Source organism: Panthera pardus, unplaced genomic scaffold, assembly GCF_024362965.1.
Source record: "Panthera pardus isolate Hobbes unplaced genomic scaffold, ASM2436296v1 HiC_scaffold_21, whole genome shotgun sequence".
In the NCBI taxonomy this organism is placed as follows: Eukaryota; Metazoa; Chordata; class Mammalia; order Carnivora; family Felidae; genus Panthera; species Panthera pardus.
The window spans coordinates 56,584,468-56,600,989 of record NW_026526777.1 but is presented as its reverse complement, the minus strand read 5'-3'; positions in this window follow the sequence as shown (position 1 = coordinate 56,600,989).

Below are 16,522 nucleotides of genomic sequence, written 5' to 3'. Positions count from 1 at the left end.
GTGCAGGAATAGTGCCCACACCCCCCCAGGAGTCAGGTTTCCTCTGATTATGCTACGAGCTCCAATTTAAGGTCGTACAACTGGAAAACATGCTTTGTCTTAATCATAATGTCCTAGTGTAAATATTCCAGTTACTGTGGAATCTCAATGAATGTTGACTATTCCAGAAGCGAGGCAAGGGACCAAAAATTGTAATAAAAATAATTAAGGTGGGGAAGGAAAAAAACCACTGAGAAAATCCTGGCTACCGGGGGCGATCGCTGGAAACAGTTTTGACACGAAATATAAAAGAGACATGGGTCGTTATTAGGAAAGGGTTTCTGCTTCTTGTGTCAGGAAAAAATGAAAGATGTAAAACTGGAAGGTTTGTGTGTGGGGATAGGAGGCTGTGGGCTCGGGGCTGAAGACCTGGGCTCTGTGACCCGGCTGCCTGACATCCGTGTTGGCTGCACGGGCGTCTCACCATTAGGCAAATGACCTAAACTCTCTATACCTGTCTTCCCACCTGTGAAACAGAAGGATGGTACCAGAAGTCACCCCACAGGGTTGTCGTGAGGTCGGATGCTTGAAGCAATGTCTGGCACACGGTCGCGCTCGACAGCCGGCTCTGCTGGCTCAGAGTTATCAGCCAGCAAAATCAAGTCTCCAGGACTCAGCGTCAGGTCGGAAAACCCTAACTTTTGATTTATTTTCTTGGGAATCTAGTTGTGCAGTAATGGGTGTTACTCTTCGCCCGCCGGGGGTGTGCCCTAGCAAGTTCCTACCCTCCTTGTGACTCAGTTCCCTCAGCTATCTTAGTAATAAACAAGGACTGTGGTCGCTGCATGGAAGCATCAGGGCCATGGATGGATTTTTACGGGAAGGACTTGGACCCTCTTTTTGCCATTGCCTTCCTTTTTTTTTTTTTTCTTTTTTTTAAGAGAGAGAGGGTGAGCAGGGGAGAGAGAGAGAGAGAGAGAAAACAAGGGAGGGGCAGAGAGAAAGGAGGACAGAGGATCAGAAGAAGCGGGCTCCGCACTGTCAGCACAGAGCTGGATGTGGGGCTCGAACTCACGGACCTGGAGATCTTGACCTGAGCCGAAGTCAGACGCTCAACCGACTCAGCCAATGCGTTTTAAGTCGGATAATGCTAAGTTTTTAGGGAGTCTGAGGGAAGGAGAGAAGGATTTGGGGGAAGAGGAATGGCAGGACGACAACTTGACTTTGTTGAAAGGCTGTTCAGGCTGAACGCCATTTGCTCACGTGGATATTGTCTGTGTGGAAATTTTAAGTTGCTTCTACTTATGTGGCCATTAACACAAGGAATCCAGACACACAAGGAATATTTGCATCCCTTCAAGGCTCCCCTTGCTAGCACTAGGGATTCGGTGAAATCCTCGCGGACCTCACACTTGTTTAAGGGGGGAGGCATTAGGCATGACATAAAAACCACGCAAACGAATGCAGAAAGAAAAAAATGAGGCACCGTGAAAGGATATGATGGGAACTTGACCTGGGGAAGCCTCCCCAGAGAGAGCGACTCCAGAGCTGGGGTCTCACTTTGAGTAAACATTACTACATCAGGTGGGGAGAATGCTCTAGGCCAGTCAAGGTTTGGAGCAGCCTGGGGGTCTCTGGACAGCCCCGGGGAGGGTGGTACAGGAGGCTGGACAGTAGGGAGCACTGGGACCGTGCCCGGTCTCCGGCCATGTTACAGCTGTCAGCACGTGCACCATGTGCCATCAGGTGAGATGGAAGGCAGTTAATTCCTCCTGCACAGCTGGTCCCTGTACTCAGAGAAACTAGGGGACTTTCTACATAATAGGCTGTAGGATGACAGACAAGAACATAAAAAAAGAGCATACAGGTTTTCCCCCTTGTTGTTAATATAATGTATTTGCTGTTAACAACAGCAAAAAAGAGGCGCACCTGGGTGGCTCAGTCAGTTGCCCATCGGACTCCTGATTTCAGCTCAGGTCGTGATCTCACACTTAAGAGACTGATCCCTGCATCGCGCTCCGTGCTGAGCATGGATCCCGCTTGGGATTCTCTCTCTGCCCCTTCCCCACTTGTGTTCACATGCGCGCTCTCTCTCTCTCTCTCTCTCTCTCTCAAAATAAATATTTAAGGGGTGCCTGGGTGGCTCAGTCGCGGGGGCATCCAGCTTCTGCTCAGGTCATGATCTCATGGGTTCATGGGTTCGAACCCTACGTTGGGCTCTGTGCTGACAGCCCGGAGCCCGGAGCCTGCTTCGGATTCTGTGTCTCCCTCTCTCTCTGCCCCTCTCCTGCTTGCGTGCGCTCTCTCTCCCTCAAAAATAAATAAGCATTTAAAATTTTTTTTAAAAAATTTTAAATTGTTTTAAAAATTAAAAAAAGTACTTTAAAATTTATTTAAAAAGAAAGAAAAAGAAAAGAAAATTCAGAAAAGCACAGGGAAGTGGAAACAAATCACCCGTGATGCTGCAGAATTGGAATGGAATTGGCATCCCATTGTACATTCATTACGATGCTTTTTCTGTTTTGTTTGATAATATATCATAAACTTTTGGGATGCTTTAAAATATATTTCTGCTGTAGTTACAGCTAAAAAAAACCCCCCAATATACAACTGGATGTAAGTACAGATACACCTACAACATAAAGATGAACAATGAAGGATAAAGTCAATCTTCCCATGGCTTAAATGGACTTTATCAAAACTTCCCAGAAAGGAGGGAACGGGAGAAGAAAAAAAAAAACTTATCACACAAGGGGAGACCTTGTGGCCTATACGCCTGAAGTGTCTGTCCCTCCCCTGATAGCTGACGCTGTCCTGAACAAATACGTCAATCTTGCCCGTACAGCTTTCGGAAGACATCCTACGTAAGTTTTTCGAGCTTCTAACTCTTCCTGCTGAAACTCCATTTAAATTGGCCTGTGGTGTTATGATTAAGCATTTCTCTTCTCTATCTTTGCTCTCCAGTTTTTGAAAGGGAAGGAAAGGCAGTGAAATCAGTCATCTTGGCAAAGGTCTCCCATAGTAAGCATGTTCACCCACATAACCATATTTATGTCCTCTCAGCCCTACCCAGGGGTTCATTTATTCATCCCATATATTTTTGTGAGGATGTGCTCCGTGCTGTCACATAAATGAATGTAGGACACAGTCCTGTCCTGAAGGAGTCAAAGACCTTTGAGGGACAGGCATAGAGACAGATAATGACGAACATCACAGAGGAGCCAGTATATACACCCATTCTTGCACAGAACCCATGAGAGGACAGCGAACTAACTGCCTGCTGGGGGCGGTGGAGAGGTGTTTGGAAAAGGTGCTGGAAGGACACGACCCTTCGGCTGGGTGGAATAAGCCGGCTTCTTTTGTGCAAGCTCAGCGGTTGGACACGGACACGCAGAAAAGACTCTAAACTCAGCAGATGAGCTAGGAAGTGGTTTTACACATTAAAAGTATTTTTACTCTTCCAAGAGCATACGGTGTCTGGGGCCCTTTGATTACCAGAAGGCTGTGATAACCACAGAGAGGTTATCACCTACAATAGAACACTAGAAACACAATTCAATGGTGACCTGTTTATAAATGAACACCACGAATAGACTATTTAAAAGTCACTGAGGAAGTGAAGCAGAGATACTGTTTTTATGAGCTACCATTACTGAGCACTTAGTCTTAGGCCAGACGTTATGATAAGCTTTTAAAAATCTGTATCTCACTTAATCCCCACAACGACTTTCTGAGGCAGATTCCATGGCACAGTTGGTCCAACTACTCAGAAATTATTATGATCGGCATTTTATTGAAAAGGATATTGAGATGGGGCGCCTGAGTGGCTCAGTCGGTTCAGCGCCTGACGTGGGCTTGGGTCATTATCTCACAGTTCATGAGTTTGAGCCCCACATCAGGCTCACTGTAGTCAGCAGCGTGGAGCCCGTTTCAGATCTTCTGACCACCACCCCCCATCTCTCTCTGCCCCTCCCCTGCTCGTGCGTGCATATTCTCTCTCTTTCTCTCTCTCAAAACATTTTTTTTTCCAAAAAAAAAGGAAATTTTTTTTCAAAAAAAAAGGAAACACACTTCTCTTGGTAGTCTGGCGAGTATTCTATGCTCAAAAGCTCTGATAATGAAAGATGAGTCCAGAGTGAAAGGAAATCGAGCTACTTCTCACATCCATGTCGGGACATGGTGTCACGTCTCAGGTCACCGAGGCTCTGTTACGGAGCCTGCTTGGGTTAAAATTGCCTTGATCACAAAGGGAAACTGTAGCCAACTTGCTGATTGTATTTGTTGTCTGGAAACGTGAGGCAGACGTAAAAGTGCTCCGATTCAGAGGAAAAAAGGCAAGACTGGATGGGAAGTAGAACAGGCTAATTTCTGAGCCTCGCTGTTTTGCATATAATAAAAGATTAAAGAGCTGCTGATATTTGGATCACATAATTTTCTTTCTCTCGATGCACACAAGGGAATGTTACCTCTAATGACGATTATGCCTGCTCTCTGCAGTCAGTTATTTCTTTGGGGATACATCTCTGAAATGGATATCAAACTGAGAGAAACCTACCTGACATATTTTCATCACACAATTTCATCCAGTAAAGCTGGTTTGGTGACCCGAACTGCTCTTGAGACGAATAACAGCCTCACAGTTTCTGTAGGTCTGTTTCTAGCACCTCCAGCATTCTAGAGGCAGGGCAGCCAAATACAGAATTAAAAACACTAATTTGGCATTCAGAGGCACCTCTTGTGGTTCAGAAAAGTGCTCCTCTAGTTAATGAACTTTTTTTTTTTTTTTAAACTGAGAACTAAGCAAATTATGCAGTGAGACCTCTCAGGCAAGCATCGGTCTATGTAACAGCATCATCATCAACAATTTATTGACTGGCTGTTGTGAGTAGGACATTGTTTTAGGGTTTGGACTTGACACAGCTATTGAAAGTCAGTTTGCTGAGTTTGTGCAGAAAGCTGCCTCTGGGCGCCCTTGGTCTGGTTGGAGATGTAGGTCACATGCACAGAAGGGAGAGATGGTGACCTGAGACGGGGCAGACCCACACAGACCGGGAGGGCAGCCTGAGCCCAGGGAGACAGCTCGCTGGGAACCGGCTACACACGAAGTGCATCTCGCACTTGCGACAAGTCTAGACGATGTGAATCTTCCCAGATAGCCAATTCTATTATTTCTGAAAACGCTAATATTTATTAGGTTTTAGAAACTGAGCAGTTTCAGATTAAGCAGAGAGGGATTGCAGGGGAGAAATGCATCTACAGTTTCTTCTGATGCACATGTGCACACACACACACACACACACACACCACACACACACATATACATAGGCTTTTTTTTTTTTTTTTAATATTATTTTCAACTACAATACATTTCTGGGGCACCTGGGTGGCTCAGTCGGTTGAGCGTCCGACTTCGGCTCAGGTCATGATCTCGCAGTTTGTGAGTTCGAGCCCCGCATTGGGCTCTGTGCTGACAGCTCAGAGCCTGGAGCCTGCTTTCGATTCTGTGTCTCCCTCTCTCTCTGCCCCTGCCCCGCTCATGCTCTGTCTCTATCTCAAAAATAAATAAACATTAAACAATTTTTTTATAATACCTTTCTTATGGGTCTGGTAAATGTTGAACATTATTTTTCTTTGATGCTTTCCCCTGAATGCCTAAATTCAGAGTCAAAAACATATGACTTCCTTCGAGACCCTTGCCTTACACTGGCAGGAAGGGTCTGAACTCTATTAGGGAGCAGGGTCCGAGCCAGGTTAAGCTGAGGGTTGAGTCCCTAGGAACTAAGTGAGGGAGGCCCTGGAAGGAGTCAAATGGGTGGGGGTGGGACCAAATCCTTAGGAGACCTGACCCCGGTTGGGGGGCAGGCCACAGACAACATCAAGGCAAAGAGTAGGAGAGGGCGGGATTTTAAAGGGAGAGGAGGCCGACGGACAGTGGAAGGACAGGCTGGGATGCAAGAGAGGCACCCATCCCGTCCTCTTTCTTGGTCAGCCTGGCTTCCAGCTGAGGAGGACAATCAGGAGGAGTGTCAGGAAAGGCAAACATCATCTCCCGCGTTGTGAAAGGAAAAGAGTTTGGGGCAGGGTCTCTACAAGTAGTTGCAGAACTTCTCTGCGGAAGAGGAACCATATTTGCTGCAGAGCCTGACATGGCAGCCGTGAGACGGTCACTTGTGTGGAGGCGGCTGCGGGCTCTGGAAGGGTTCTCCTGGGTTCCTTCAGGCATTGGCTCTGCTGCTTGGGCCTGGACCTCGTCTCCCTCAGCGGGCGGTCAGTTTCTCCGGTGCAGGAACCGCATCTCAGTTGTTCCTACATCCTCCCACTCCTAGTATACTCACTAACCATCAACCTGAGCACGTCAGATTCCCTGCCTCTGAGCGAGTCCCTCGCTCCACAAGCCGTGCGCCCAGAGCCGTGATCAGTTCTTGGCCGGTCACCACCACTGCTTCTCCACAGCCCTGGTGGGACTGGTACCTCGTCCGTGTCCGTCACATTCAGTGCTTTCCTGCCACACACTTAACTTACGCACGACACAGCTTTCTGTTTAAACACAAATATAATAGGGGCACCTCGGTGTCTCAGTCTGTTGAGCCTTTGACTCCGGCTCAGGTCATGATCTCACAGTCTGTGGGTTCGAGCCCCGCGTCAGGCTCTGCGCTGACAGCTCAGAGCCTCGAGCCTGCTTCGGATTCTGTGTCTCCTTCTCTCTCTGCCCCTCCTCCCACTCGCACTCTGTCTCTCTCTCTCAAAAATAAACATTAAAAAAATTAAACATAAATATAATAAAACTGAAGAAATCCCATTTTTTCCCCCAGATAGATTTGGAGGTGTATTTTTGGAATGGCTTCCTGAGCAGTATCTCTGTCCTGAAGGTGGGACTAAGAAGTCTGACCGAGTGGGTTCTTACCCAGAGGACGCAGAGCCCCCAGGCCTGAATAGGACGAGGGTAAACTTTAACTGGACATCCCGCTGGCTTGAGTGAGTGAGTCTGTCAAGTGCAGAGGTAATTTTGAACTATGTCCTTGTAAATATCTTGGTTCTCAAAAATGTATTGAAATACATGTAAACTAAGACATTAAACAATAGCTTAGAATAAAATAAAGAACCGGAAAAACAGTAGCTGTTATAAAGTCCCTTGGCTGGAAGCAATCAAATCAAGTCCAAAGTTTTAATCTTCAAATAATTTTGCGATTCTGGCTCCTGATAAAAGGGAATTGTTTTACCAAAAGGTACAATAGCCACTTAGGGATTTGCTTTCCTTTTAACAATGAAGAGACAGGAAAAGGCGTAATTTGAGATTTTCATTTGGGTGACAGTTTTGTACTCACACCGTGCTTAATAAGTGTTCTCTTTCTATGGCTGATGTGTTGTTTTGCTCTTTGCTCTTACAAGAAAACTAAAATTTTGTAGCTCACCTGTCAATCTAATTAATGAAAGTAAGTTTCCACAATAAAATAGTCTTTTGCTAAAATGCAAACATAAAAGTAATATATTCTCTTATGAAAGATCCTGACCATACAAAAAGGCAAAAAAGAAGAGGGGTAAACCATCCATTCTATCAACTATCCTATCCCCCAACCACTGTATTTTTTAAGACAATCACTGTTAATATGTTGGTAGGCTTTGAGACTTTTTTAGTTGATATGTTCACAGATAAATTTGCGGCAAAAATAGATTCAAGTTTTATCTTTGTATATTAGTTTTTAAAATGAAACTGCACACTAAAGACATCTTTTCATGTTAATAAACACACTTCTACATCAGCCTTTATAATGGCTATATAATATTCTATTTTATAATGCAGCATAACCTATTTAAACTATCCCATACTGATGAAATCTTGTTATTTTTGTTTCATCTAAAAAAATTACAGGATGTGATTTCCAGCATATTTTATAAAAGTAATGCCTGTATCAAACATTTATTTCATTATGAATTCCATTGAAGAGCTGCCTTTTTTTTTTTTAAGGTACTAACTCCAACTGATGGGACACGTGCCCTTAAAATAAAAAGTTTCCATTATGTATCCAAATGTCAAACTTATCGATTATTGAGAAGTTTATTGCTTTAAGGCTGAACACGAGGCTGCTACATTTTAGGTAAATAAAAGTCTTTATTTTTTATTTTTTTAAGTTTATTTATTTTGAGAGACAGAGCAGAGGAGGGGCAGAGAGAGAGAGAGAGGGAGAGGGAGGGAATCCCAGGCAGGCTCCAACCTGTCAGAGTGGAGCCCGATGTGGGGCTTGAACTCACAAACCGTGAGATCATGACCTGAGCCGAAACCGAGAGTCAGACACTTAACTGACTGAGCCACCCAGGTGCCCCTAAAAGTCTTTATTAAAAACCAGGAGGTCAGGGAGCAGCCAAGATGGCGGAACAGCTTGGAAGTTTGTTGTGTGTCTCGTGTCCCTGAAATACAACCAGACCAACGCTAAACCATCCTGCACACCTAGAAAACGGATCTGAGGATTCACACAACAATCTGAACCACCTGAACCACCGAACTCAGCAGGTATGAGGCACAGAGATGGGAACTGGGGGAGAGAACTGCAGCAGACAGGGAGCCGCTTTTGCGTCTGGAGAGAGATGGAGATGGGGGGGGGGGGAGGAAATACAGGAAAAGCACCCCCCCCCCCAAAAGCAGCTGGAGAGTAAGCGGGAAAGTGGAAACAGCCGCAGGGACTGGACTAAAAAGGGAGAAAGGAGAAAGGAGAGGGTTTAAATTCCCTGAAGACTCTATAAACAGGGGAGCAGAGGCTGAAACTCCGCAGCTCCATACCTGGCGGCGCTCGGGTGGGAAGGGCGAATCCCCAGGAGCAGAGTGGATTCCGGGGGGCTTCGGGCCACACGGGAGAGGCGGTTCCCCCGCTGGGAGGACAGCTGGTAGAGGTGGCGTGGCCCCCGCACAGGCAAAGACCCCGGCGGACCCCGGAGAACGGCCACATTCGCTGGTGCGGGAACAAGGTCGCTGGGGGCGGAGCCCGGTGGCAGATGCGTGTCGTGATTTTCCATAATTCCTGAAACGCCGCTGCTACACGATCGCGTGAACTTTCTCTGGGGCGGGCTGGCCCCCCAGCTGCAGTCTCGGGGTGTCAGCAGCAGCACGGTCCCGCGAACGTTCCCGGGTGCGGCCGGCACCCGGCCATCGCTCGGTGAGACCCTCCGCAGAGGGGCAGAAAGGGTCAGAGCCGCGGTCCCTCCGAAGTAAGGGGTCGGGAGACACAGCCGCATCTGAGATAAAACTCAGGAGGGAGGTCCTGCCTGGGGCTCGGTTGCAGATGGTGTAAAAGCGGGTAGTGGACGGAAGCCGAAGACAAAGGACAGGTGCACGATTGCTAAACTAATCTGGAAGAAGGGAGTTCGATACTAGAGAGCGGGTAGCCGGGCAACACCATCGCCACCATTCCCGCGCATGCGCATACGCACCTACAAGCGCCACAGCAACCCACCCCAGTAAGCTAAGCAGCGCCATCTAGTGGAGAACGGAGCCGTTACACTAAGCCCCGCGCAACTGGGCTAACCTCGCTCTTCAGGAACACAAATCTCTCCGCTTGCTTAGTTTCTGGACTGGAAAGAAGTCATAGTTTGACTTCTAGGGGAAAACGAAGTAATTTCAATTGTATTTCAGTCTGTTCACTGGTCCATCTATTCAATTTTCTTTCTTTTTTTCCCCCTTTTTTCCATTTCATTTCTTTTTCTTGAATGCAAAGAAAAAAAATTTATTTTTCTTTTCAATTTTTATTAAAAATTTTTTTCTTTAATATTTTTCTACTATATTTTTTACTTTTGTGTAAATTTTTTTCAAATTCTATTTTACTTCCATCATTTCATTTTATTCTACTTCAGTGTATTCATTTTTTTCAAATTTTCAAACAATTTCCTTTTTTTTGTTTTTTACCCTTTTTTCTCTAATCTGTCAAGCCCCTTTCAACACCCAGACCAAAACACACTGAGGATCTAGCATCATGTATTTGATGTGTGTGTGTGTGTGTGTGTGTGTGTTGTTTTTAATTTTTTAATTTTAATTTTTTTAATTTTAATATTTATTAATTTATTTTTTTCACCTCATTAATTCCTTTTCTCCCTTAAAAAATATGAAATGAAGGAATTCACCCCAAAAGAAATAGCAGGAAGAAACTACAGCCTGGGACTTAACCAACACAGATACCAGCAAGATGTCTGAACCAGAATTTAGAATCATGATAATAAGAATACTGCTGGAGTTAAAAATAGATTAGAATCCCTTTCTGCAGAGATAAAAGAAGTAAAATCTAGTCAGGATGAAATAAAAAATGCTATAACTGAGCTGCAATCTCAAATGGATGCCACAGTGGAAAGGATGGTTGAGGCAGAGCAGAGAATCAGAGATATAGAGGACAAACTTATGGAGAACAATGAAGCAGAAAAAAAGAGCACGATTTAAGAATTAGAGAAATCAGTGACTCATTAAAAAGGAGCAACATCAGAATCATAGGGGTCCCAGAAGAGGAAGGGAGAGAAATAGGAGTAGAAGCGTTATGTGAGCAAATCATAGCAGAAAACTTTTGTAACCCAGGGAAAGACATAGACATCAAAATCCAGGAAGAACAGAGGACTCCCATTATTCAACAAAAACTGACCATCAACAAGGCATATCATAATCAAATTCACAAAATACTCAGGCAAGGAAAGAATAGTGAAAGCAGCAAGGGAAAAAAAGTCCTTAACCTACAAGGGAAGACAGATCAGGTTTGCAGCAGACAAACCTATCCAAAAAACTTGGCAGGCCAGAAAGGAGTGGCAGGATATATTCGATGTGCTGAATCGGAAAAATATGCAGCCAAGAATTCTTTATCCAGCAATGCTGTCATTCAAAATAGAAGGGGAGATAAAACACGTCCCAGACAAACAAATATTAAAGGAGTTTGTGACCACTAAACCAGCCCTGCAAGAAATTTTAAGGGAAACTCTCTGAGGGGAGAAAAGATTAAAATACATACAAACATACATACATACATACATACATACATACATACCAAAAGCAACAAAGACTAGAAAGGACCAGAGAACACCACCAGAAACTCCAACTCTACAAACAACATAATGGCAATAAATTCATATCTCACTCTAACATCAATGGACTTAATGCTCCAATCAAAAGACATAGGGTAACAGAATGGATAAGAAAACAAGATCCATCTATATGCTGTTTACAAAGACCCACTTTAGACCTAAAGGCACCTTTAGATTGAAAGCAAGGGGATGGAGAACCATCTATCATGCTACTGGTCACCAAAAGAAAGACAGAGTACTCATACTTAGACAATCTAGACATTAAAATAAAGACTATAACAAGAAATGAAGAAGGGCATTATATCATAATTAAGGGGTCTATCCACCAACAAGACCTAACAATTATAAACATTTATGCACCAAACTTGAAAGCACCCAAATATATAAATCAATTAATCACAAACACAAAGAAACTCATCGATAGTAATACCATAATAGTAGGAGACTTCAATACCCCACTCACAGCAATGGACAGATCATCTAATCAAAAAATCAACAAGGAAACAATGGCTTTGAATGACACACTGGACCGGATGGACATAACAGATATATTCAGAACATTTCATCCTAAAGCAGTGAAATACACATTCTTCTCCAGTGCACCTAGAATGTTCTCCAGAATAGACCACATACTGGGATACAGATCAGCCCTCAACAAGTACAAAAAGATCGAGATCATACCCTGCATATTTTCAGAGCACAACACTATGAAACTCAAAATCAGCCACAAGAAAAAATGTGGAAAGATAACAAATACTCGGAGACCAAAGACCATCCTACTAAAGAATGAATGGGCTCACCAAGAAGTTAAAGAGGAAATTAAAAAGTACAAGGAAGCCAATAAAAATGATAACACCACAGCCCAAAACCTCTGGGACACAGCAAAGGCGGTCAGAAGAGGGAAGTATATAGCAATCCAGACCTTCTTAAAGAAGGAAGAAAGGTCTCAGATACACAATGTAACCTTACACGTTAAAGGGCTCGAAAAAGAACAGCAAATAAAACCCAAAACCAGCAGAAGACAGGAAATAATAAAGAAGAGAGCAGAAATCAATGCTATTGAAAGAAAGAAAGAAAGAAACAAACAACAACAACAAAAAAAAACCCCAGTAGAACAGATCAATGAAATTAGTAGCCAGTTCTTTGAAAAAATTAACAACATCGATAAACCACTAGCCACTAGTTGGATCAAAAAAAAAAAAAAAAAAAAAAAAAAAAAAAAGGAAAAGACCCCAATAAGTAAAATCAAGAATGAAAGGGAGAGATCACAACCAACACTGCGGAAATAAAAACAATAATAACAGAATATTACAAACAATTGTATGCCAATAAAATGGGCAATCTGGAGTAAATGAACAAATTCCTAGAAACATATACACTACCAAAACTGAAATGGGAAGAAATAGAAAATTTGAACAGACCCATAACAAGTAAAGAAATCGAATTAGTAATCAAAAATTGCCCAAAAAACATCTGGCCAGTGCCAGATGGCTTTCCAGGGGAATTCTACCAAACATTTAAAGAAGAGGTAACACCTATTCTCTTGAAGCTGTTCCAAAAAATAGAAATGGAAGGAAAACTTCCAAACTCCTTCTATGAAGCCAGCATTACCTCGATTCCAAAACCAGACAAAGACCCCACTAAAAAGGAGAACTATAGACTAATTTCCCTGATGAACATAGATGCAATTATCCTCAACAAGATATTAGCCAACCAGATCCAAAAATACATTAAAAAAATTGCTCACCACGACCAAGTGGGATTATACCTGGGACGCAGGGCTGGTTCAATATCCGCAAAACAATCAATGTGATACATCACATCAATAAAAGAAAGGACAAGAACTACATGATCCTCTCAATAGATGCAGAGAAAGCATTTGACAAAATACAGCATCCTTCCTTGATAAAAACCCTCGAGAAAGTAGGGACAGAAGGATCATACCTCAAGATCATAAAAAGGTAGGTGAGGCCTATGGGCCTCAGCCTAGTGCGAGGAACTGACTTAAACACAGTAATTACTAATATGCTGTATTGATTGCAGGCTATCAGTGACACTTCACAGATGATAGATGGAAGCTTAAACCAGCTAGTTGCCTTGTCCAGGACTGCAGATCTAGTAAATACTAGAGCCACTTCCTGAATCCAAGGCCACAAAGTCTGACTTCAAAGCTCATGTTCTTTCCATGTCACCAGGCAGGTTTCTAAGACCTCATTTGGCCCAGAGAGGAGCCACTGTACATCACTCTGTGTGCCTCTGTGGCGCCACGAATGCTTCCAGAACACCTACACAGCACGCATTACCTGGGCACAAAGCTGCACAAGCCAGAGCTGCAACAGCAGCAGCAAAGTGCGTGTTGCGTGTTCACGCACGTGGGCGCCGTGGGGCTCTGTTCAGGCCAAGTGGCAGCAGCTGTGATGTGATCACAGGGATGCTTCTCTTCTAAAAGCTATCCTCCCTGGGCTATTTCGGTTTCAAAAGATTCCATAATGGGAGGCTCAGGCTACAGGAATTCTGGGAAGATGATGGGGTAAGTGCAACATCAGCGACCTCCTTGCCTTCAATGCCTTAATGTAATTTAACGTGTTTCCGGTGACCGCAACGACGGCACAAAGGCTCCATCCTGCCCCACAAATGAGTAAGATTTTGCCACCGTCTGGCTTCCTCCTCTAAATTGCCTAATCTTGACATGTGGGTGCATCGTGAGGGGACACACTACATAGTGTGTGCATATATATATATATATATATATATATATATATACACGCTACTCCTCCGAAACAGGACCTGGGATCCCCCGCCTGGTGGCCCACCTGCTGGCAGTTCAGGGTTTCCACTCTGTACGGCCTGCTACTTCACCCCTGTCCTAAGAAGCTTCAGTGCATAAGATGATTACTTAAAACTATCTGTTCGAATTTGTGAATGACAACAGACAATGAAGATCAACAAGTCAAAATCATGGAAACTAAATAGTAGGGAAAATAAATGCTTCAGAATAATGAGGAACCCATACAACGGGGAAAAGGCAGTTTTTAATAAGTGGTGTTGGGAAAACCGGACAACTATATGCAAAAGAACAAAACCGGACCACTTTCTTACACCGTATAAAAAACTAAACTCAGTGTCTCCGAAGGCAAGGACAACAACCATAAAGATAAACACATGGGATCACATCAAACTAAACAGCCTTTGCAACAGCAAAGGAAACTGTGAATAAGATGAAAAGGCAACCCACGGAATGGGAGAAGATATTTGCAGATGATATAACTATGAGGGGTTAATATCCAAAATATATAAATAACTCACACAACTTAAGATCAAAAATCCAAACAACTCAATTTGAAAGCAGGCAGAGAATCTAAATAGGCATTTCTTCAAGGAAAACATACAGATGGCTGACAGACACACAAAAAAAAGGTGCTCAACATCACTAATCATCAGGAAAATGCAAATCAAAACCAGATTGAGAGATCACCTCACACCTGTCAGAATGACCATTACCAAAAAGACAAGATATAAGTGTCAGTGAGGATGTGGAGGAAAGGGAACCCTGTGCACTATTGGTGGGCATGCAAACTGGTGCAGCCATTCTGGAAAACAGTATGAAGATTCCTCAAAAATTAAAAGTAGAATTACCATATGATTCAGCAGTTCCACTTCTTGGTATTTACCCAAGGAAAATGAAAGCATTAATTCAAAAAGATGTATGCACCCCATGTTCATTGCAACACTATTTACATAGCCATGAGAGGGAAGTAACCTAAGTGTCCATCAATAGATGGGTGGATAAAGAAGTGGTGTATATATACAACAGAACATTACTCAGCTGTAAAAAAGAATGAAATCTTGGGGCACCTGGGTGGCTCAGTCCGTTAAGCGTCCAACTCTTGGTTTCTGCTAGGTTATGATATTACGACTCGTGAGTTTGAGCCCTGCATCAGGCTCTATGCTGACACCGCGGAGCCTGCTTGGGATTCTCTGTCTCCCTCTCTTTCTGCTCTCCCCCATTCACACTCTCTCTATGTCTCAAAATAAATAAATAAACATTTTTTAAAAAAGAATGAAATCTTGCCGATTGCAACAACATAGATGGACCTAAAGGTTTTTATGCTAAGTGAAGTAAATCAGAGAAAAAGACAAATAGCATATAATTTCACTTATGTGGAATCTGAAAAACAAATGAACAACAGCCCAAAAAAAAAAAAAAAAAAAAAAAAGCCTAACTAAAAAAAAAAATAGAAAAAGACTCGTAAATACAGAGAATAATCTGATGGTGGTGGCCAGAGGGGAGGAATGTGGGAGAATGGGCAAAATAGGGAAAGGGGATTAAAAGGTACTAACTTCTACTTCTAAAATAAAGACGTGGGGATACAATGTACAACATAGGAAATAGAGTTAATAATATGTAACATCTTTGCATAGTGACAGATGGTAGCTAGATTTATGGTAGTGATTACTTGGCAATATATATAAATGTTGTATCACTATGTTGTACACCTGAAACAAATATAATATTGTATATCAAGTATACTACAATAAAAAGATCATATGATACGGTTGAAAAGTTATAAAATATTGTCTGCCACAGAGAAACCAAGCCATAAGCTAAGCAAAAACCTTCCTCCAGAAAGGGCTTTACTTCACGAATCTGAAAAGTCAGAAGACTATTTCATACCACTTGTTATCTGCTAGATTCAGTGAAAAGAGGAAGTGGCATCAGGAACAGGCATGAGGAAAAAAACAAGTTCACATTATGTGTGACAGAGCTAACAAAATAATGGCAGAAAGCAGTAAAGCGCAGAATTGTTGCTCTAGAAAACGAAATGCAGAATATGAAAGAGTCTCTATGTTGTTATGATTGAGAACTTGGTTCTTGAGTCAGGCGGATTTGGTTTCAACTCAATTACAATTCGGCCACTTGTCAGCTATATGGCCTTGAGAAAATTACTACAGCTTTATGCTTCATTCATAAAGTGAGGGGACTAGGATTGAAGAAGACAATACCTTTATCAAGCTTAACACAGCACACGGCACCCAGCAAATGCTCCATAACATAATGCCTATTATTATTTTTGTGTTAACCAATAAACTTGGTATTTGTTCTTTGGATTTAGGCCCTCAGGATCTTCCGTTAACATGCCATCATCCCTGGGAGAGATACACGTGCACAATACGATCATTATTGTTGAGCAAACACTTCACATAAGGCAAGTTGTTCAAGCAATTGCCTAAGAAAAAGGAAGAGATGACCAATATTTTGAAGAGTGAGGAAAGCTGAATTTCCCCAGTGCGACCATGACAAAGCAGGTAAAGAGAGGCACGAGGGAGGCACCAGATTCTGGGGTCCTCCCAATCTCCTGCGCGTGACAGACCTGACTGCTGGAGAATTCTGATGGTGCTCACAGACCCTACCCCTGAGTATGGAATCATAAACTGTTCCCTACGGCCTGTAGAAGATTCATATTCTCACTAGGGTTCCCTGTGTGACTCAGTT